This window comes from Equus przewalskii, chromosome 19, assembly GCF_037783145.1.
Source record: "Equus przewalskii isolate Varuska chromosome 19, EquPr2, whole genome shotgun sequence".
NCBI lineage: Eukaryota > Metazoa > Chordata > Mammalia > Perissodactyla > Equidae > Equus > Equus przewalskii.
Genome location: NC_091849.1, coordinates 17,363,388 through 17,385,298, shown reverse-complemented (window position 1 = coordinate 17,385,298; position 21,911 = coordinate 17,363,388). Strand labels below are relative to the sequence as shown.

Here is a 21,911-nt window from a genome sequence, read left to right as displayed (position 1 = left end):
GATCCCTAGGCCACAAGGCTGCCCCCCATACATCTATTTTTTTTTAATTAAAAGAAATAGTAAGTTTTCACAATAATTTTGCAAAATCCTTTAAAACTGAGGGTACATGAGACCAGGGTATGCAGTTTCTATGCTGCCAATAGAGGGCGTGGTCCCAGAGTTTCTGCTGATGCCTCTACAAGGCCTCTTCAGGAACTGAATATTTCTGTTCTGACTGGGTTGACTTTCACCATATCCTAGCCACGAAGATCACTCAGCTCACTTAATGTCTGTTGTCTAAAGCTGAGTTCCCGGGTGTAGCAACAGACCTAGGTTCCACAATTTCCTTCTTTCAACCAATGATTTTACAAATCCTGATTTGCATCAATCCTGGTATGCATCAAGCAGCAAAATCATACGTTTTAATTTAGTTCACTGCTCTGTCAGTAGTTTCTATTTTTACTTATGTTTCAAAAAGTTTTATTTTCGTGCATTTCGGGTAATTTTATTAATGCACAACTTTAAATTTCTGAACAATAACACATTAAGACTAAACCCATAAATGAAAATGAAACAAGTGAATTATTCCAGTAAGTTTGTCACTTCATATTCACTCAGTAACTGAGTTAAATAATAGTAATTAAACAGTTCAACCAAATTAAAACTTCAATGACTAGATAACTTGTTCGTGATTATTCAACAAACCAACAATAATACTTAAGAATAAAATATAAAACCTAGAACTAAATTTAATGATAAATATACAGTATCTATTTTTTAATTGCACAATTTCAGCAGGACATTAAAGAGAAGTCTCAAATAAATGGTGAGATATACACCAGATTCATAAATGGAAGGACTCAATACTGTAAATAAATAAACTCTGTATAAACTAATTGATTCAATGTGATTCCAATAAAAAGTAAACTGGTATTTTTTGGGGAAAAGGTCACAAAATGAATTTAAGGACTTCTTGTCAATAAGGCCAATAGAGCATGCTGGGCTCACTTAGGAAGCCTACTTCATCCCCACCCATTGCCACCCCATCCCACATTCTTCTCTGCTAACATATATAAAATATAACAAAGTATTTAAAAATATATAGCTGGGCATAAAGCAAGAAAGGGAAATCTCCCAGAAACAAAAAAGAAACTCAAAACCCACAATTGTGCTTAGGACTTGCAGACCTAGTAGGAATATGAGAATAGGATATTTGCCTTGGAGTGTAGAGTTTATCTATCACGTGGAGCTGGAATTAAGCACCTTATATAAAGTCAGGAGGGGGAAGGACTAGAAAAGCTCCATCCTCTCAGAAGGGAAGCAGTACAAAAGCCTGGCCCTGAGCTAGAGATGGAAAAAGAGTGACCCATGAGAAACTTAAGCCTGTTCAGGGCACAAGAAACGAGTTCAAATGGAGCCCAACTACACAGGATTGGAAACCAGATCCCAAACTGAGGAAACATGCAGACCTCAACAAATGAAATATAAAACTGCCTCGTAGGAACACCACCACAACCCAGGACACACGTAACTCACATGCCAAACTTACAAAGATGATAAGGCACGTGAACAAGCAAACCACCATGAGAAAGAGAAAATTAACAGATGAATCAAAAAGGAGAATTTACTCCACCAAAAGTACAGATAATAGAGCACTCTAAGAATTTTAATGTTTTTAAAATGTTTGACAAGATAAAGGATGGAACAGAACATATCAAGGGCAAGACATTACGAAACAAAAGAACAAGGAGATTTCAAAAAGAATCACACAGAGATCTCAAATTAAAAATATCGTTAATTTATAAAAAGAAAAAAGTAGACCATTTAAAAAATTGTATTGTTTAAAACTTTTCTTCTCATCTTCCCCTGCGGAACAGTCTAGCTCTCCATCTCATTGACGTTGGACTTGGCCAATGACTTGCTTTGGTCAATGGCCTAAGTGATACCACACCAGTTTTAAGCAGAGGCTTGAGTAAGCATTGCAAGCTTTGGTCTGCCCTCTTGCATACCTTGAGAACCTCACATCCCAGAGAGAGGGTGCTGTCTTCCTTTAGCCTGGGTCTCAGAATAAGAAGGCATATAGGGTTGACTGAACTTGACCCACCTTCTGGAGCAGACACCTGCAGCCTCTGATGTGCAATGTGAGCAACAAAGAGATACTTGTTGTAAGCCACTGAGTTTGTAAAGGTGTTTGTTACAATGTATTATCAAAGCAAAAGCTGGGGGCCAGCCCTGTGGTGCAGCAGTTAAGTTTGCACATTCCGCTTCTCAGCGGCCCAGGGTTTGCCGGTTCAGATCCCAGGTGCGGACATGGCACCGCTTGGCTAAAGCCATGCTGTGGTAGGTGTCCCACATATAAAGCAGAGGAAGATGGGCATGGATGTTAGCTCAGGGCCAGTCTTCCTCAGCAAAAAGAGGAGGATTGGCAGTAGTTAGCTCAGGGCTAATCTTCCTCAAAAAAAAAAAAAAAAAGCTAAAGCTGATCAATGCAGTCAGCTGAAGAGAAGATTGGTGAAATTAAAGATAAATCCAAAGAAAGCCCAGGACATAATATAGAGAAACAACTTTAATGGAAAATATATAAAGTTAAGAGACATGAGGACAGAATAAGAATTTTCAGCATATGCTTGTAATAACTCTGACAGTATAGACTAGAGAAAATGGGGAATGTATTACTTTTCTGTTGCCATGAAACAATTTACCATCAACTTAGTGGCTGCTCCAGGGTCCTAGTCATGTGGCCCTCTCACAACATGGCAGCTTGCTTATTCAAAGCCAGTAGATGAATCCCACTCCAGTCTTAAATAATGTAACATAATCAAGAGAGTAACTATCCCATCATCTTCACAGGCTCCAGCCAACACTCAATGGAAAGAGATTTACAGGGGTGTACACCAGGGGGTGGAATCTTGGGAGACATCTCAGAATTTTGCCTACCACAGGGAAAAAGCAATATTAGAAGCTATGCTCCTGATCAAACCACTTCTATTACTTCTGCTCTTAACCACTAAAGGATCTGCACATAGCATTTAGCAGAGCATTGGCACAACACGACATTGCCCTCAGCATCCTCAGGGCACAGCAGGGCTTCCTCTAGAGCTGTAGAAGACTAACTCATGTCCCCAGGCCAGGTCATCACCTTTCTTCCACCTTTTCAGGTCAATCTAATATCCTACCTCCAGACACAAAACTCCGCTTCTATGGAATAAACTGCACTTGTCCTCTGCCAATGTAAACACTTTATGTGTGACTCACATGTATTTTTCAAGATGTCTTTTCGTCTTTTAAGAACACATTAATAGGAACTTTATTTAGATTTTCCCCTTGTCACTCTTTTACATTAAAAGACTTTGACTGAATAACATTACAAATTCTAGGAAGATAATATGAAAGCTAATAGTTTAAAGCCCTTTTAAAATTCCCAAAAGCTGAAAAGAGAAATCTATTAGCATTCTTGTTTATGTTAGAGTTTATTGGCTGATGGGCATCATCTTTATTGTTTTACAGGAACACATATTTTTTTAAATTGATCAATGGTAGAATACAAATGGTGAACAATTAATCTTAACTGTTTATTGCTTCTGTGAGTCTCTGGAAACAGAAGGGTAAAAATGTCTTATGTGCTTATCACACAAAAGCAATATTTCAGATCACTTCCCCAGCTGTGGAACAGATTGCAAACCTCATTTTAAAATTACCTAATGTATGTTTTAATTGATTAATTAAAATTCTCCGAGCATCAATTTAGGAAATGAAAATAGTTATTGTGACATTCCTGTGAATAAGTTTAATTCCTATAATAACCATCTCTGCCTTTCCTTTCTATCGTCTTGTCAATTAAGTATTATTGAAAAACTATAGATGGTTTTGTATGTGTGAGTCTCATACTGAACAAGCAGGACTCATAGGGTATAATCAGAAAATGATTTTATCTATTTTCTCCACTGCCTCTTTAAGTTTAGTTTGTGGGAATGGTTCTTCCTTCATCCTTGGATGACATTCAGGACACCTGTCATGACTTTTCTAGTCACTCTTAAACAATGAAGACACTTCAAATCACTCTAAGTCCAAAAAATCAATCACAGTTTTGTAATTAATATGCCCAATCTAATATAGCACTCAAACTCTTCCAATTTTATGTAAAGTTAAATTTCTCCCTCCTTCCATTATGGCTTAATGAGCACTTTTATTGAACACTTTCCCACTTGTACTGGGAAAGGTAGACAGGGAAAGATTCTTCTCTCTTTAGCTGTTTCTTAATGTAGGTTGCCCCACTTTCTGATACCAAAGTAGGGATGAGGTAGGGGGAAGAAGAGGCGGCAAGAGAGTTCTTCCTTGACTAGTACAGATGTAATGATCTAATGCTGGTGATCTGTAAGCTTGGCAGGTATTTAAAGCTTACTTTTCCTCTTGAGCCAGGGATGGAATGGTGCTGAGGGGAATCGGGGACAGAGAGGTGGAAAGCCTCCATTCTACCCCCATCACTGAGGACCTATCACCTACAGATCCATTGTTGCAGATGGTTATTTATGGCTGTCTCTTCAGTTTACTCTGCCGAGGTCCAGATGGCCCTCTTACATATGACCTGAGATGACCCCCAGCTAGCTCACTCCCCAGCGTGGTCTACCTTTGGTCCTTGGGGAGCAATCCTGCACTCTGTGCTCTACCAAACTATGGAACAATGCAGTTATTGCTCTTTTGATCCACCATCAGAGAAGCTAGGCAGCCAGTCTCTTGCCCTTTAGATTTCTCAGGCATGAATCTCTGATCCAATATGCATCCCAATCAGGAGGGGATACACATTAAACACTCCAAATGGTCTACATAAAACCCCTTTCTCTAGACTTGAGTTGAATGGGCAAATACCTCACAGCCCTCTCTCAGGGTGGCCAGGAGGGGGAAATCAAACCTGCCACCAATCGTCTAAAAATCTTCTTCTAATCATTATTTTCTTGGCCTCGCCAACCTGTTTTATCAGCTGTAGGTGATCGATGAGCTCACCGCGAACAACTGTTGTCCTGTGCTTCCTTTTCCAAGTCTGCATTGTAGTCTTATACCTGACTTTGGAATATGGCCTCTATTGTCTTAAGCCACAGCTAAAATTGAAAACTAAAAAGGTTCCATTTTAACATCCTGTTACGTGTGTACTCATATTTCTATCAATTGGTTCATTTTTATTTTTTCCCAGTAGAAAATATATGTATTTGGGTGGCTCACAAACTCCGACAAGCAGGGTTTGAACTCCCAAGAGTTAAGTAATTCCAGAAACTGAGGGTTAAGCACCAACCATGAAGGATGAAATGACAATGGCTGAGGTGGGTGTCAGGGTGAGGTGGGGTCCTGGTTAGAAGCATACAGGACAAAGAGTCAAAGACACAGAGTTCTCAACCCCTATAGCCTACTGCACCCTGGATTGAGTTCGTGACCTTTTATTCCCCCAGCTCCACTCCTCCTCTATGATAGCACCATGTAGCATAGTCACCCTGGGAGTTATCTTAGATTCCTCCCTCTCTTCCACCTGCCATATCCAATCAGTCACCAAGTCCTATTAATGCTATTTATAAAACATCCCTCCTATCTAACCTCTCTTCTCATCCCCTCTGCCATGGTTTGCATTTAGGTCCTCATTAACTCTTATCTATTTTTTTTTTTTAAATAGGACAGTGGAGCACATCTATATGGTAATGGAAAAGAGTCAACAGAGAAGAAGAGATGAAAATATTTGAGAGAGAAGACAATTGGTGAAACCAGATCCCTAAAGGAAAAGGAGAGATGGAAACTTGAACCCAAGGAAAAAGATAAATCTTGGACAATAGAGAAAAAACTTCACTATCTAAGATACTGACTCTCATAAAGCTAAATTTATTTAGCTTTTTAATGTGAATATTTTCTTTCTTTTCTGAAATAATTTAATATTAGATGGTGGTATTCTCATTTTGTTTTGTTTTGCTTGAGGAAGATTGTTGCTGAGCTAACATCTGTGCCAACCTTCCTTTATTCTGTATGTGGATCACCTCCACAGCACGGCTGCCAACAAGTAGTGTAGGTCTGTGCCTGGGAACCAAATTTGAGCTGCCAAAGTGGAGCACGCTGAACTTAACCACTAGGCAATAGGGTCGGTCCCAAGATGGTAGTATTTTTAATACTTCATTGAAAAGAGTTTAAACTTGGCAAGCTTTCAGTCTTTAAATTTTTTTTTTGAAATTTTGCTATTCTCTCAAATCCAAATCCAATTCCCCAATGTTGAGTATCAGTCTAGCTACTGACGTGTCTCTTTTCCTATCTTGTTCCTTTCTCCTAAGGGAGAAATACTTTTTTATTAGTTGTTTACATTTTCCTACTTTCCTTACACTCACTAATCATTCCACTGCAGTCTTCCTTCAGTCTGCATTTCTCTAAGAAACTGTCTGTGGCTGATGTCACACTAACCTACTTGCCAAGCCCCATGGTAACTTCTTTGACCTCATGATGCCAATGAAAGTTAACCTTAAGTTTCTAAATTCCCTTTGATTCCCTGATCTTACTCTCTCCTGATCTTTATTCTATTGGCTTTTCCTCTATGTCCTCAGGGTTTCCATTGATGAAGGCCTCTTCTTGCTCCACACTCTCCGGAGGCCATCTCATCCACACCTTCTACCACCATCTGCATTTTGACAATTCCTATATCATTATCTCACGTAATCTGTACTCCTCCATGAGGTAAATATTATTTTTTCCAGGTGAAGAAAATGAGGCTAAGAAAATTAAAATTTACAAAGGTCATATTATTAATGTTAAGGAATGTATTCAACCCACAATGTTCTGAATCCAAAGGCCATAGCCCTTTGACATAAAGCAATTGTTTTAAGGATAAAATAATATATAAAAGTGTTTGGAAACTGAGACAAAGGTTTCTATTTTAATGAAATTCGGGCATTGTACAATAATGAAAATTTTGTAAAGAGCCAAAGTTCCCTTTTTAAACTCTGTCTCTTGCTCTCTCCCTTCTCTGTAAGGCGGTAAAGTAAATCAGAGCACATTTCAACTTTTTCCTTCTCCTTTTACTGACCATGGAGTCAGCTAGGGGTCCATATATAGAGAGAGGACCCATCGTAACTCTTGATTTTGGACTGACTTAGGGATTACTTCTCCAAGGTAGAACAAACAGACAAAAAATACTAGGTGTATGAAAAGACTGTATTTTAAAAGGAGACTCTTCTATGGAACCACTATAAATAGTGTCTACTAAAATACAGTAGCTGCACAGTAGAAACTTTTATATTTTATATATATATATAACTTTTATAGATTTTCTATTTAGTGGACTCAGTAAGAAGGAAAAGGACACCATAGCTATGAAGCCAGAGTAGGTAATCACAAAGCAGAAAGGATCTGAGATGAGCAACGACAACCTCAATACCAAATATCACTGCCAAATAAAAAGTTGCAATGAAGGCAGTGACTGACAGATTGGAAATGACTGAAAACCTAATCAAAGTAGATGATATGCTTGAGAAATTCTGCCAATATTCAGAGAAAAGGCAAAAATTAAATTTATTAAAGATGAGATACAGAAGATGAATAGATAAGGTATGCATAATTCCAAAAAGAAAAATACCAACAAAGAATAATCAGAAAAATAATCAAATACAGAGACAAAAAGAAAAAAGATTTCAAGTCTTCAAATCAAAACTGCTCAAAGAGTATCAGGAAAAATTTAATAAAACAGAATATTACCATGATATCATGTGGTAAAAATTTTCTTTAGAGAAAAGAAAACACTGCTATAAGGATCCAGACAGATAAACAGATTACCCACAAAAGAATAGCAATCAAACAGAACTCAGACTTCTCCTCTGCAACCCTATTGCTAAAATTCAAACAAGCATTACCTAGAGAGCACTGAGGTAAAGACTGTGACTCCAGCATTTTATCTAAAGCAAGGAAAACAGAAGAGGATTCTCACCCATACAAGGCTTCCCCAAACAATTTCTTAAACATATTCTCAATTACAGATGGCTCCCTAAAAATTTTACTTGAATATACACTTAAATTTGTTGTGACATGAATTTAAGGATGGAAGAATTGTACTGTTATTAAACTGGTGTAAGCAGCAGAATCACTCAGAGTTAAGTCTTGGTCAATATGAGCATAAATCTTAAAGAAAAATGTCAAAAGCAATTTTTTAAATAAAAAAATGATTTCAGCATTTATTAATAATAATAAATTTGATTTTAATAATATTAGATTATATAAACAAAAAACCAGGAAATAAAGGAGCTGGAGAAAGAGAGGTAGTAAATGTATCAAATTTCTCAACTTACAGAAAGCAAGTTAATAAATACCAATTCTTTCTGACATTGATTAGGGAAAAGAAGCTCATACATATATTAAAAAACAAACAAGGGGCCAGCCCAGTGGCGTAGTGAATAAGTTCACACATTCTGGTTTGGCAGCCTGGGGTTCATGGGTTTGGCTCCCAGCCATGGACATACACACTGCTCATCAAGCCATGCTGTGGTGGTGACCCACATACAAAATAGAGGAAGACTGGCACAGATGTTAGCCAAGGACAATTTTCCTCAAGCAAAAAGAGGAAGATTGGCCACAGACGTTAGCTCAAGGCCAATCTTCCTCACCAAAAAAAAAAAAAAAAAAAAAACCCACCTAGAAGGCAGTAACAGCTAGATTTTTAAGATATGATTTATATCTTTCAATCTATCAGAGGAAAAGTGAGCAAATATAATCTAGTCCAGATAACTAAAAGAAAACATGAAATAGCATGAGCAATTCTTATAACATATTGTTAAATGTTTTTAAAGTAGGTCAAAAGAATGCATAGGAAAAAATCTTAATTCTGTAACAACGACATTCATATACATATACACTCATATGCATAATTAAAAAACTGGAAATGCTATGCCCAAATGTTACATGTGGTTATCTCTGGGTGGTGGGATTAGAGGTGATTGTGATATTCACCTTTACCCTTCACTGTATTTTCCAAACCAAAATGCAAAATTAGTCAATTGTCTTAAATGCTTAACTTTCTTCATAAACTTAAATATATTTATAAACAAATTTAAACTCAATACTCCAAACACTCTTACCTCTTTCTGCTCACATGGTTTCCCAGAAAACATTTAAATAGTGATAAAGTACTGAAACATGCTAAAGGAGAGTGTGATTTCAAAAAGAAAAAAAGTCAGAGTCAAGACTAATTAAGTATTATGGAAAAGAAGTATTAAGTAACAAGAACTTCCTTGAAAATTTAAAGCAAGAGTGACATCAGCATCATGGAGGAATGAGCTCTTTCTTTAGACTCTCCCCTCTAAGATACAATGAAAAGGACATTCATATACCAACAGAGGACATTCACACAACACAAAAGACATCTGAGAGACCCACACAGCTACACATCTGAAGGTAGAGGACCCCCTCCCAGAGGAAGTGGAAGGAGGTGAGGGGATCTCCTCTCCTTTCCCCAATGTCAGGGACCCAGAGCACAGGACCACACAGTTCCGAGAGGAGAGGGGGGAGGGGTGGCCCTCCATGGGAACAACCTCACTCTCCAAGTTCCTTCAAGCCCATGGGAAAGCCCCACACAGAGGTGGCTAAGCTATTGCAGGGGTGTCTTGATCAAGCCAGTACCCCAGGAGAGCAGATATCAAGGGCAGAGCAAGAAGATCCCTGGATTGCACGGATGAAAGAAAGTGCTCCTCCCCCTGCCCGGCACTTCAGCTCAGCCAGTTGGCCAGAGCACCTGTGCATACATTAGAAAAGCAGCACCTGTGAGCTAGCAAGCCAGGGTAGTGGTGGGCTTAGAATACACAGTTCGTGACCCCCCTCCCAGTGGTGGTAGGTGGAAGCTGTGACCAAATCCTATCACTATGTGGAGGCACAAATCCATACCATCAAACAATATGAAAAACATATTAATTCTCCAGACCAGAAGGAAAATGACAAGCACCCAGAAATCAATCCTGAAGGCACAGAAATTTATAATCTAAATGACAGAGAATTCAAAATACCTATCATAAAAAAACTCAAAAAGTTACAAGAAAATACAGATAGTTCAATGAAATCAGGAACTTCTTCACAAAAGAGACTGAAATTATAAAGAAAAACCAATCAGAAATGTTGGAGATGAAAAATACAATGGATGTGATAAAGAAAAATCTGGACTCCCTGAATAGCAGAGCTGATATTATGGAGGAGAGAATCCACAGTCTAAAGGACAGAAATATAGAAATGTTTCAGATGGAGGAGAGAGAAATAAGACTAAAAAGAAATGAAGAAATTCTACAAGAAATATCCAACTCAATTAGGAAATGCAACATAAGGATTATAGGTATTCCAGAGGCAGAAGAGAAGGAAAATGGAACAGAAAGCTTGTTCAAAGAAATAATAGCTGAGAACTTCCCACACCAGGGGAAGAAACTGGAAATACAAGTGAAAGAAGCTAATACATCTCCTAATTATATTAATGTAAAAGACCTTCTCCAAGGCATATAGCAGTGAAGCTGGCAAAAGTCAATGACAAAAAAAATATTAAGGGCAGCAAGGCAGAAGAAAAGAATTTACAAAGGAACCCCTATCAGGCTTTCAGCGGACTTTACAGCAGAAACTTTACAGGCTAGGAGAGAGTGGAATAATATATTCAAAATTCTGAAGGACAAAAACTTTCAGCCAAGAATACTCTATCCAATGAAAATATCCTTCAGAGTCGATGGAGAAATAAAAATTTTCCCAGATAAACAAAAGCTAAGGGATTTTATTGCCACAAAACCCCCCTACAAGAAATGCTCAAGAAGGCCCTTATACCTGAAAAGAAAAAAAAAAAAACAAAAAACGGGCTTATGAAGCCTTGAGCAAAGAGATAAATAGGTAGACAAAAATCAGAAAATTGCAGCTCTCTATCAGAACAGGTTAGCAAACAATTATAACATTAAAGATAAAGAGAAGGAAAACATCAAAAATAAATATAATCTCATCATTTTAACTACAAACTCACAAGATGGAATAAATTGTGACAATAATATCTTAGAAGGGGAAGACGAGAGGAATTAAACCAGCTTAGTCTAAGGAAATAAGAGGCTATCAGAAAATGGACTATCTATGAGTTTGGTTTTTTTTGAGGAAGATTAGCCCTGAGCTAACTACTGCCAGTCCTCCTCTTTTTTTGCTGAGGAAGACTAGCCCTGAGCTAACATCTGTGCCCATCTTCCTCTACTTTATATGCAGGATGCCTACCACAGCACGGCATGCCAAGTGGTGCCATGTCCACAACCAGGATCCGAACCGCCAAACCCTAGGCCGCTGAGAAGCAGAACGTGCAAACTTAACCACTGCGCCACTGGGCCGGCCCCTCTAAGAGATTTTTTTATACAAACCTTATGGTAACTGCTAAACTAATAATCAGAACAGAGACACAAATGATAAATAAAGAGAAAACTATGAAATCCATCATACAGCACTACCCAATTGAATTGGTAGTCCAAAATACACAGGACAAGAAATGAGGGAATTGCACAAGAACTAGAAAATAAGCAATAAAATGGAAGCATTGAGCCTTCACATCAATAGCCACTCTAAACATAAACAGATTGACTTCTCCAATCAAAAGAAACAGAGTGGTGGGACAGATGAAAAAGTAAGACCCAACTACATGCTGCCTCCAGGAAACACATCTCGGCTTCTAAAGACAAACACAGGCTCAGAGTGAAGGGATGGAAGATGATACTCCAAGCTAATAGTAAACAAAGGAAAGCAGGTGTTGCCATACTGAAAACTTAAAGCAGTATTTCCCGAGGCACTTAGATACTCTCCAGGAGGGGGTAGGGGGTAGGGGTGTGTAGACGGAGGCACTCTGCCTGGATTGCTACCTGTTAGGACTCTAAAGATATTTTCTTACTGTATGTAAAGTATCTCAATAAATGGTAGTGCGTTGTGGCATTAGCAAGAATTCAGTAGTCCCCTCCCTCCCCCCCCCCCCGCCCCTTTATCCACAGGGAATACGTTCTAAGACCTCCAGCAGCTGCCTGAAACCACGCATGGTACCAAACCCTGTATACGCTATGTTTCTTCCTCTACATACATACCTATGATGAAGTTTAATTTATAAATTAGGTACAGTAAGAGATTAACAGCAATAACTAATAATAAAATGGAACAATTATAACAATATTCAGTAACAAAAGTTACCATAGATCCTAGCAACCTCTGCATACAATTGTTTTTCTTTTCTTATTAAGTTGAGAACTTTTACTTTTTCACTTAAAGGAAGCACTTTCCTGCTTCTCTTTGGCATATCCAGATTGCCAGCATCACTATGCTTGTGTTTTGGGGCCATTATTAAGTAAAATAAGGGTTACTTGAACACAAGCACTGCAAAACTATGACAGTTGATCTTATAACCCAGACAGCTACTAAGTGACTAGCAGGCGGGGAACGTAAACAGTGTGGATAAAATGGACAAAGGGATGATTCACGTCCTGGGCAGGACGAAGCGGGACTGTGTGAGATTTCATCACACTACTCAGAAAGGCAGGCAATTTAAAACTTATGAATTGTTTATTTCTGGAATTTTCCATTTAATATTTTTGGACCATGGTTGACCATGGGTAACTGGAACCTCAGAAAGTGAAACCATGGATAAGGGGGACTACCGTACTTCCATAGATTCTATGGTTTGTTAAGATTGGGTCCAATCCTTGTAGTGCCTACATATCAAGACAAATTCTTTTACAATCAGTGTCAAAAGAAAAATGTCTCAACACTAGGATCTTGGGAAGATAGATCTTTAAGATAGAAGATCTTAAAAGATAGAAACATCAAGAAGTGGGACTTACAGAGGGGGAGGCAAAAGGGGCAAAGGGGCACATTTGTACTGTGACAGATGCTAACTACACTCTTGGTGGGGAACACGATGCAGTCTATACAGAAGGCAAAATATAATGATGTACACCTGAAATTTATACAATGTTATAAATCAATGTTACCTCAATAAAACGTAAAAAAATAAGTGGTTCTTCCAAAAGGCAAGCCTCAATTAAGTAGGGTTTTGAGGGCCAGAACCTCCAACAATTGTTTCCATTATTTCAGATTAAAATCTCTGAGCAGAGGCCTGGAGGCTAATCATTCCTGAATGATCTGCTGATTTAGAAAATCATGCTCTTCATACTCCCCACTACCTTACTCCTTTCTCTTTAGACACATCTTTCTTAGTGCATCCTTTTCTTCCGTCAGCAGTTGAAGTAGTGCCCATCCAAGGTAATGAAAAACATGGGATGCCAGTTTAGAATAATTCACGGCCCCTGTAAATGACCTACATTGCCTTTAACGTCACACTTTGAGTTTCACTGGAAATCTAGCCAAGATTTGCACCTTTGCTGCCAATCCAACATTATCGAATTCGTATATAAAATCATTTCAAATGAGCAAAATCTTCATTATTACAAGAACTGGAAAGAATATAAAATTTAATGTCTACTCTCAAAGTTTGAGATTATGGCTATGAGTGCTTCAATATTCATCTGTAGAAAGAAATAATGAGAGTCTCGATGACTTCTAACATGCCTTTCAATTTTAATACTCTATCACTCTATTATTTCTACACAGTTGAATCATTGGGAAATTAACATAGCACAAGGAAATAAGGCAATTTGTGATCCGGGCTTTACTAAAGCTACTCTTCGTGGCTAAAGGAATTTCTTAGAATACTGAGCTAAAAATGTAACTGCATTCTGCAACCGATGCAAACATGTTCTAATTGATGAGAGGGGAAAAAAAATTCAATCCAGAGTGCCAGCAATTCCTCTGTGAGCTAGCATGGCAGGGAGAGTGTAGGGTCAGTGAAGCATCAAGTTACAAACCAAATTAAAGGTCTGGAGAAGAGTGGCAGGGTCTAATCATCCACTGACTGAGGCTGCCAGAATTGGATATACCACCCTTACCGGCTCACAAAGGACTGCTCGATGAAGGCTAAGTACACAGACGAAGGGCTTCAAACATCTTTTATTAAAAAGGCCCTCATTCCAAACAGGTCTTTATAGATATATTTCCTTGAAGTTTTTAGTTCTGTCATACTAAAATTTCCATGAAAAAATAATCAAAACCTAATGCTTACAGTGTTCCGCCACAAAGAAAAATATTGTGGGTTTTTGTTCCTATTAAAAACATGTGTTACATCTATATACATAATTATGTAAGTCCCAGACCCAGTGTACACATATAGACACAAAAACCTTAGGAAAATAATAATAGTTTTGCCTGAGCCAATGACATTCATAACATAATATTGTACTCTGTCCTTAACGCCCCTCATTAAGGCAATGCTTTGAAAAGGTCAGCTAGCAATGAATATTTCTGCATATTTTGTGGCATAGGCTGCAAACACTGCATCTATAAGGGATGCATTAAGGTCACTTTTAAAATTCAAACACAGTATTTTCTGGACTTGGTTGGCTGAATTGTGTGCATCTGCGCTATTTTCCGAGGGGAAAGTTAATTTTAGAAAGGAGAAAAAGTTTGCCACGAAAACAATCACATTGGCTCAACACCTAGACAGTGACTCTTTTCTTAAAAGTTCAAAATGTTTTACAGTCTCCTACTTCTCCCTAATATCCTTGAAAGCAGGTACCAAATATCCTCCCTGTTTCATAAGGAGCATCTATCTCATTTCACAAACAGTTGTATGATTTAATACCATACCTACTTTATAGCACTTTAAAAAATTAGTCCTTGACCTCAATTTCCCAAAAGACAGAGAAATAAAAATCTTTATTTCCCCTGGTAGTTACATGCTAAGTTAGGTACTTAGAACGGTTCAGGTACATAGATAGATACATACTAAAAGCAGAAGATGTACATCTATGGCAAAGTGCAAAATGGAGAAACAGTATTTGTGTAAATTCAAATATACTATAATTTACAGACACTCTTAACCAAGTCAGGGTGGAAGAGCTTGGTTCAAATAATTAGGAATGTAAACAGTATCTAAGTTAATTTATATGATAATTTCTCCTTCTGGTTCCAAAGACCACTGGGGTCTTCAGCCTTAAAATAATCAACATGTAAAAATGCCAGTGGTCATTAACAGAAAGTCAGTCAATGCAAACATAGTGAAGAAAAATTTTCTGATTCCCACGAGAAAAGGCCTCAGTCTTTTCTAATCGCCAGAGCACTTGTGAAGTAAAAATTGACGTTTAAAAGCTACCTCTTTAACAAGGACTCAGAAGTACGATGTTTCTCTCCACCGTATGTCTGAGTTTTCAATGAACCTTAAGTCTCCCTTCCTAAAACTGCCCTCTTAGAACCAATGATACCACAAGAAATTCATCGACTTGAAGGGAACTAGCTTTCACTCCGTTTTTATTCTCTAGTCACACTATTTCCAGGTGATGCATACCAACAGTTAGGTACCCCCTCTCTCTCCTACGCAGACCTTACAGATACTTTCACGGGATTATGACAAGAGAGTGCATCGCAATCACCTGGAGTGCCTTTTAAATACACTGAAGCCTACACATACATACACATACACACAAACTCCGGATTTCTGAATCAGGATCTCAGTGCCCGAGTAGGAGCTATTGCTTTAGGCTGTGATAAAGTTCTAGCCCCGTAGCCACCCAGAAAACCTTGTAAACTTACCACAGTAGTTAATTTTCACAAAAGATAAACCCCAAAGAACCTCAACCTATTGTTTCGTGCAGCTACAAAAGACAAGACGGCACACCTACCTTGACGAAGCGTTAGTATCTACCCCGCCCCTCCCCCCTGCAAAGTTAGGACAGTAATATGTTTAGAAAGGAGATTTGCGATCTTTCCGCCCGGAGATTATGAGACTCGGGGAAAACGGTGCGTCGGTGTTTGCGCCACACACCTGGAGAGGGGGGAAGACATCCTGCCTCCTCCCCCGCGCTCCCTCCCAACCCACCCCAGCGCCCAGAGCTCGAGGAAAAAGTGAGGGGTGAGGGTGGAGAGGACACGGGGGTCCCGCGGGCCGCAGAGTAGAAGCGAGGATGGCGGAGATCGGAGTCCCTGCGGGCCGCCCGTCCGGGGCTCAGCGCGGCGCCGAGGGGAGCAGAGGAGGGGGCGAGGGAGGAAGAAGGAGGTGACAGCCCGGGGAGGCCGAACCGGCAGCTGGGACGGCCGGCCCGGGCGGTGCTCAGGCGGGGGCGGCACGGCGCGCCCCTCTTACCTTGCGCGCGAGGTCGGAGTAAGGAGCAGGGAGACCGGGGAGGGGCAGGGCGAGGGCGTGCGCCCGCTGCGGGCCCGCTGTCAGCTTCGCCAGGCAGCCGCTCCAGGTATCAGAGGCATTCGGGTCTCCTAGCTACCAGCCCCTCCGCGCGTCTCGGGCCCCCTCCTCCGGCCCTCGCCCCTGTTGCCTGCCTGCTCATCCCCCTCCGGCGGCCCTGCGCCGCGCTCCCCTTCTCCCCCTGCTGTTTATTCCAGAGAGCGGTGGCCCCTCTCCCGAGCTTTCCCTCCACGAGCGCGTGCACGCACACACCTCCCCCAGGAACGCACTCTCTTTAGGAAGGAGGCAGCGATTGTGGTCCTTGAAATTCTGGGGCAGGGCGATTTCAGAAAAACCCTTTTAAAATCTTTCATCTGCCCTGTGAGGTTCAAGGTAGGCACGACTTCCATTCATCCCGTCTCCGTCCTCGTTTGTCTTAACCACATCACTTAACACTTGATATTCATCTACATTGTGTTCTGAGAATCGCCTGCCAGTCATTTTAATTTTTCCAAAACAACAACTTCCATTTTATTGTTTAAAAAACCCAGACGTCCCCACTATTTAAACTTCGGTTGCCAGGATGTTAGATTGGCTTCAGGAAGCATATGTTCAGCTGTACAAGACAAGGCAAGTTTCTTGCCAGCATTGTCGATACCTGCCACCTGTCAGGGCCCGGAGTCAGAACAAGGGAAGTTAATTGCACCTGGCTTTGGTTACTGAGCATGCCCAGAGCCTGGAACCTCCGTTCTCACTTAGGAGAGTCGCAGTTCTGAAGCCAAAGTTCTGGGAAGGAGCAGGTGGATGTATTCAGAGACTTCTAATGGCGAAGGAACTAGCAATGGGCAGACTATACTGAATAATATAAAAGACAAGAACGATGCGAAGGGATCCTTGAAAACATCACTGTATCACTAGCATGCGCGAGCTACCTGTCACCTAATCCCTACTGGGAATGTGGAAGGTGACTTGTTAAACGGCACTCCATTTATTCATTCATTACCTATCAATATAAAATAGATTTATGGAGTAGGTTAGAAGCACTGCAGTATTATTCATAATCAGTCATGCTGTAATTTAAAGGATGCTAGGAATTAACTTGAGAAGCAACTAGTTTATTACAGAGTCCTGATAAATGCATACCTATTAAAGAGACTCCATATTGGGGCCGGCCCTGTGGCCGAGTGGTTAAGTTCGCTGCGCTCCACTACAGGCGGCCCAGCGTTTCTTCGGTTCGAATCCTGGGCTCCACATAGCACCACTCATCGAGCCAGGCTGAGGTGGCGTCCCACATGCCACAACTAGAAGGACCCACAACTAAGAATATATGACTATGTACGGGGGGTGGGGGGGGTTTGGGGAGAAAAAGGAAAAAAAAAAAGAGACTCCATATTACTCCATTATCTTTTCTAAATTTATCAGATAACTTTCTAATCTGAGGGCTGGAAAAAAATGGATGCTTACTAGAATTATCAGGTTTTTCCATTGGGTAGGAGGTGGGTATCTGAAGATAAACACATCATATAAATTACTGCAACTGAAAGGACCAGCTTAGGTGATATAGGAAGGGGGTAGGAGGTGGTCACCACAAAGACTCTTTGCCTTCTTATTCGTTCTACCAATATTTTATTGAATGCCTGCTAGTCTGAGACACTGCTAGTGGTATGGATGGGAGAGTTAACAAGAAAGGCAACATCTCTACCCTCACCCAGCTGAACAGGGGCATAGACAAGTAAACAGGCTGTTAAAAGTAGACGCTCTGATGGAGGATGGCACACGTGGAGGGCAGTACACATGAAGCACAGAGGAACTGACGTTGAGGCTAAGACCTGGAGGCGAGTGTAACTTGGTCAGGGACGGGAGAGTAGGAGGAGAAAGAGTTTTCCAGTAGGCGGGATAACATGGAGAAGGCCAAAGGTAAGAAAGAACATGGCAACTCAAAGAATTTAAAGAAGCTCATTATGGCTTATTGTGGAGGATTTTTTTCTTGGGGGTGGGAGTGGGAATGGCTGGCAGGAAGAATGGAGAGACAAGGCTAGAGAGGTAAGCAGAGGCCAGATCATGTAGAGTCTTGTAGGCTATGTTTTCAAAATTGCACTTTATTCCCCAAGGGGAAGGCACTGAAATGTTACAGGCAAGGTAAGGATGAGATCAGATTTTTACCCGAGAAAGACTACTGCACAGGCAGAGGACAAATGAGGAGGAGAGAGAGTCAGGGAGAAGAGCTCTAGAAGCAGCATGTGATCAATGATACCAGTGTATAGATCCTCATGCCTTTGCGGAACCTAAGTTGAATCCCATGACAAGTCCCTGGAGAGACAAACTTTTCCTGAAGTGCGGTGGGGAGGGAGGAAAGTCGGTGGTGGTAAACAACTGAGAAACAATTGAGGTAAATAGAAATTAGAGATAAAGAGAAAAATGGTTTGTTTGGGTTTTGTTTTGTTTTGTTTTGTTTTTTACAAAATACACAGTAACTCTCTCTCATACAGTTCAAAGATAAAAAGAATGTTGATTTGTAACTGAGTGGTGAAATAAAGGAAAATTTGACACACAGAAGTCACCTTGATATATATTCCAAATTTCCCTCTATGTAAGAGCAAACTAGCATGCTCTTAACCCAGCTCCCCTCTCCTTTTGAGAGTTATTATATTCCTATTATCTTTCACTCTGACCATCCAATTGTTCTATGACCTCCCTCAGTTTGAACCCATCTGTCTGAAATCAAAGTTCATGCTGCTTCCTCTAGGCCATGCTCTCTAGATTGGTTACAATCATAAATCTCTGTTCTTCCCTTATCCTAATTCACATCTCATCTTCATTCTCTCACTTCCAAATTCCCAGGGACTAACTGGCCTTACTTGGGTCAGATGCCCAGTCAAGGAGGACAGGATGTCAGGGTCATGACATAAAAACATGCCTACATAAGTTCTTCATGTAACTATACAGATGGTGGCTAGCTAGGATCGAGGATAAGGATGGAAGGGTCCTTGAGGAGCTCGGGAGGAGGACGCTTCTTCAGAAAAAGGCAGACAACTTAAGAGATGTTTACTACAAAGGTAGATATGTAAATAAGTAATGATAATATAATTTCATAAATACTATAATAAAGATATGAACAACGTACTAAGGGAACACAGTGTAGGAGGGAAAGGAAGGAGTCTCAACTCGAGAGACATAAGGAATGCTTTATGGAGAAGGCAATGTTTTGAGTCTTAAAAGGTTAATATATGTTAGCTAGACAAACACACCAGCTAGTCTGTAGGATTTGTAAGCTTATTCCTTGTTTGGTGGACTAATTTTTCAGTAAGGAAGGGAAAGGACAAGGCTTCAGGGAGAGACCAGTAAGGAGACTGCTACAACAGTTAAGGAGAGAGGTGATTTGGCCTGAAAGAAAAGGAGATGTGTATGAGAGACATTCAGAGGTTCTGAATCCAGAGGACTTGATATGGGGAGTTGTGAAGAGGGAGAGGCCAAAGATCACTTCAAATACTCAAGCTTGAGCAACAAGGTGGACAACAAAGCAATTAACCGACTCAGTAAAAAGAGGAGAGATTTGCCAAAGAGGAGAATGGATTTAGCTTTTAATGTGTTAAATTTCAGATATTGATGGGATATTGAGTAAGAAATCTGATACGCAATTGCTAAGCGTATGATGCTCAAAGAGAAAGTAAATTGCTAAATATATTGACTTGGATTTTATTCATCTAGAGGTCATCGATACCATGGGTGTGGATGAGATCACCTAGGAAATCATGTGTAAGGAAAGAACCAAGGGCCTAGGTGGATCCCTGAAGAACACCAACATTTGGGAGGCCAACAGATGCAGGACAGCCAATAAACGAGGAGAACCAGGAGAAAGCAATGCCATGCAAGTCAAGAGAAAAAGTTTTTGAAAGACGTGGATGCTAAACAGTATCCAATGCTGCATAGAAACTAAGTAATATTATAGGAGTTTTCAAAAGAAGCCTTTCAATTGCCTTTTTGGAGATCATTGTTGATCTTTATGAGAGCGGTTTTAGTGGAGTGCTAAGAAAGGAAAATACATTGCTTTAGATTAGAGTTTCTCAATCGTTGCACTACTGATGTGTTGAACCAGATAATTCTTTGTTGTCGGGGCTGTCCTGTGCATTATAGGACGTTTAAGCAGCATCCTGGGCCTCTACCCACTAGATGCCAGTAGTACCTCTCCCCAGTTGTGAAAACCAAAAGTGCCTCCAGACATTGTCAAATGTCCCCTGAGAACATAATACTCTCTCCCCTACTTAAGAACCACTGCATTATATTGAGATGTAGATGGCAGACAAACAGAACAAATGTATTTTTCAAAAAAATATTACTAGGAGGTGGCATCACATTTTAAAAATCTTTTTCTTATCCTAATTTGCAAACATCTATTAACTCTAAATTTAATTCTTTAAACCCAGGCTGCCTATGGGACAGATACCCACCCAACACTTTTCTACTTCCCTTAAATGAAGAATAAGTGATAAAAAGAAATATTTTATTTATAAAAGTCTAGATTCAAATTAAGATTTATGGGGATATTTTAGAGTTAGACATATCTATTTTCTACGATAACACTCCATTTTGACAATCTTGTGACATTGTTGAGGATTCTAGCCAACCTATATTGGAAAACACTTTATTGCCTCTGATGTTATGATTCCACCAATAACGATGGTATTAAATATAATCTAAGCACTGAATGTTAGACTATAAGCTGAAAAGTCCCCTTCGACAGAGAGGATCTCTTTATTTTACAGTGAACATGAAAAATAATGTCAAAGCTCTACACTTCTCTATTTCTTTGGTCTCATTCCATGGAACAGTTGATACGGATATATTAATGAAATGTGTTACAAATAACACTTGCTAAAATTAAAGCAAAATTAGATTCTTGAGCCAAAATTTTGTAACCATTTATCCTTTGTTCTCCTACTTACATAAGTCTCACACCATCTCCCTCACCTTCTTCTACCACTTACCTTGAATAGTCTTCCCTGGCCATTGTCAGAGTTAGAATATCCAGTTTATCAACCAACTGGATACGGCTGTATTCATATATTTTCAAACCTAATCTCAAATTACTAAACCATACTTCGGCTAACTCTTTCTACCAAAATAGAGTATGATATCTTGTTTTTAGAAGAACCAAATGTGTCACTCTATTTATATTTATGACCAAGTTTAAATAAGAATCTGGTCATCAGCTTATTCAAGCCATGTTAATTTACTGAGTTGATATCGCTGGAATGTCTTTAAATAGCACCAAGACAACAGACTCATGTCACTCTCTAAGAACTAAAAGGGGGTGCATTTCAATTAAACAAATATTTTAAAAGTATTTACTATGTGTCAGGCACTGTGCCAAGTACTGGGAGAGAATAATAAACAGCATGAACATGGTCTCCGCCCATATGAAGCTTATAGTCTGGGAAAGATATGTATACATAAGAGCTAGATATGTGTATAAGATAAATAGATACATGTGTCCAGTGTATGTAAAAACTTAAGGCAAAATGAAAATTTGTTTTTAAGATTCAGCATTTTAGTATTTCCAAAATAAAACCAATAGTTATTTTCAGACACATCTCCTGTTCATCCTAAGTGTACCTTATCTGGTTGCAATTATCAGCCCATTGTGTGCAGAGACAGCAATCCTCACCAACTATTCCATATGTGCCCCACATTGCCTAGATTCTTTGCAGTTAGG

General features: G+C 39.7%; 1 protein-coding gene across 5 annotated transcripts in view; it reads right to left on the bottom strand.

Moving 5' to 3' along the window:
- Window positions 1-21,911, bottom strand: part of RNF144B (ring finger protein 144B) — a 167,847-nt gene that overhangs the window by 144,029 nt on the left and 1,907 nt on the right. Inside the window, exon 1 of one of the 5 annotated variants that reach the window (XM_070584138.1) lies at window positions 16,163-16,520. The exons of 2 other annotated variants lie outside the window; for them this stretch is intronic. The gene's annotated coding sequence lies outside the window, so the exon portion shown is untranslated. Of the gene's footprint in view, window positions 1-16,162; window positions 16,521-21,911 lie in introns of those variants that run through there. 2 more of the 5 variants (XM_070584133.1, XM_070584136.1) reach the window with 2 other exon arrangements.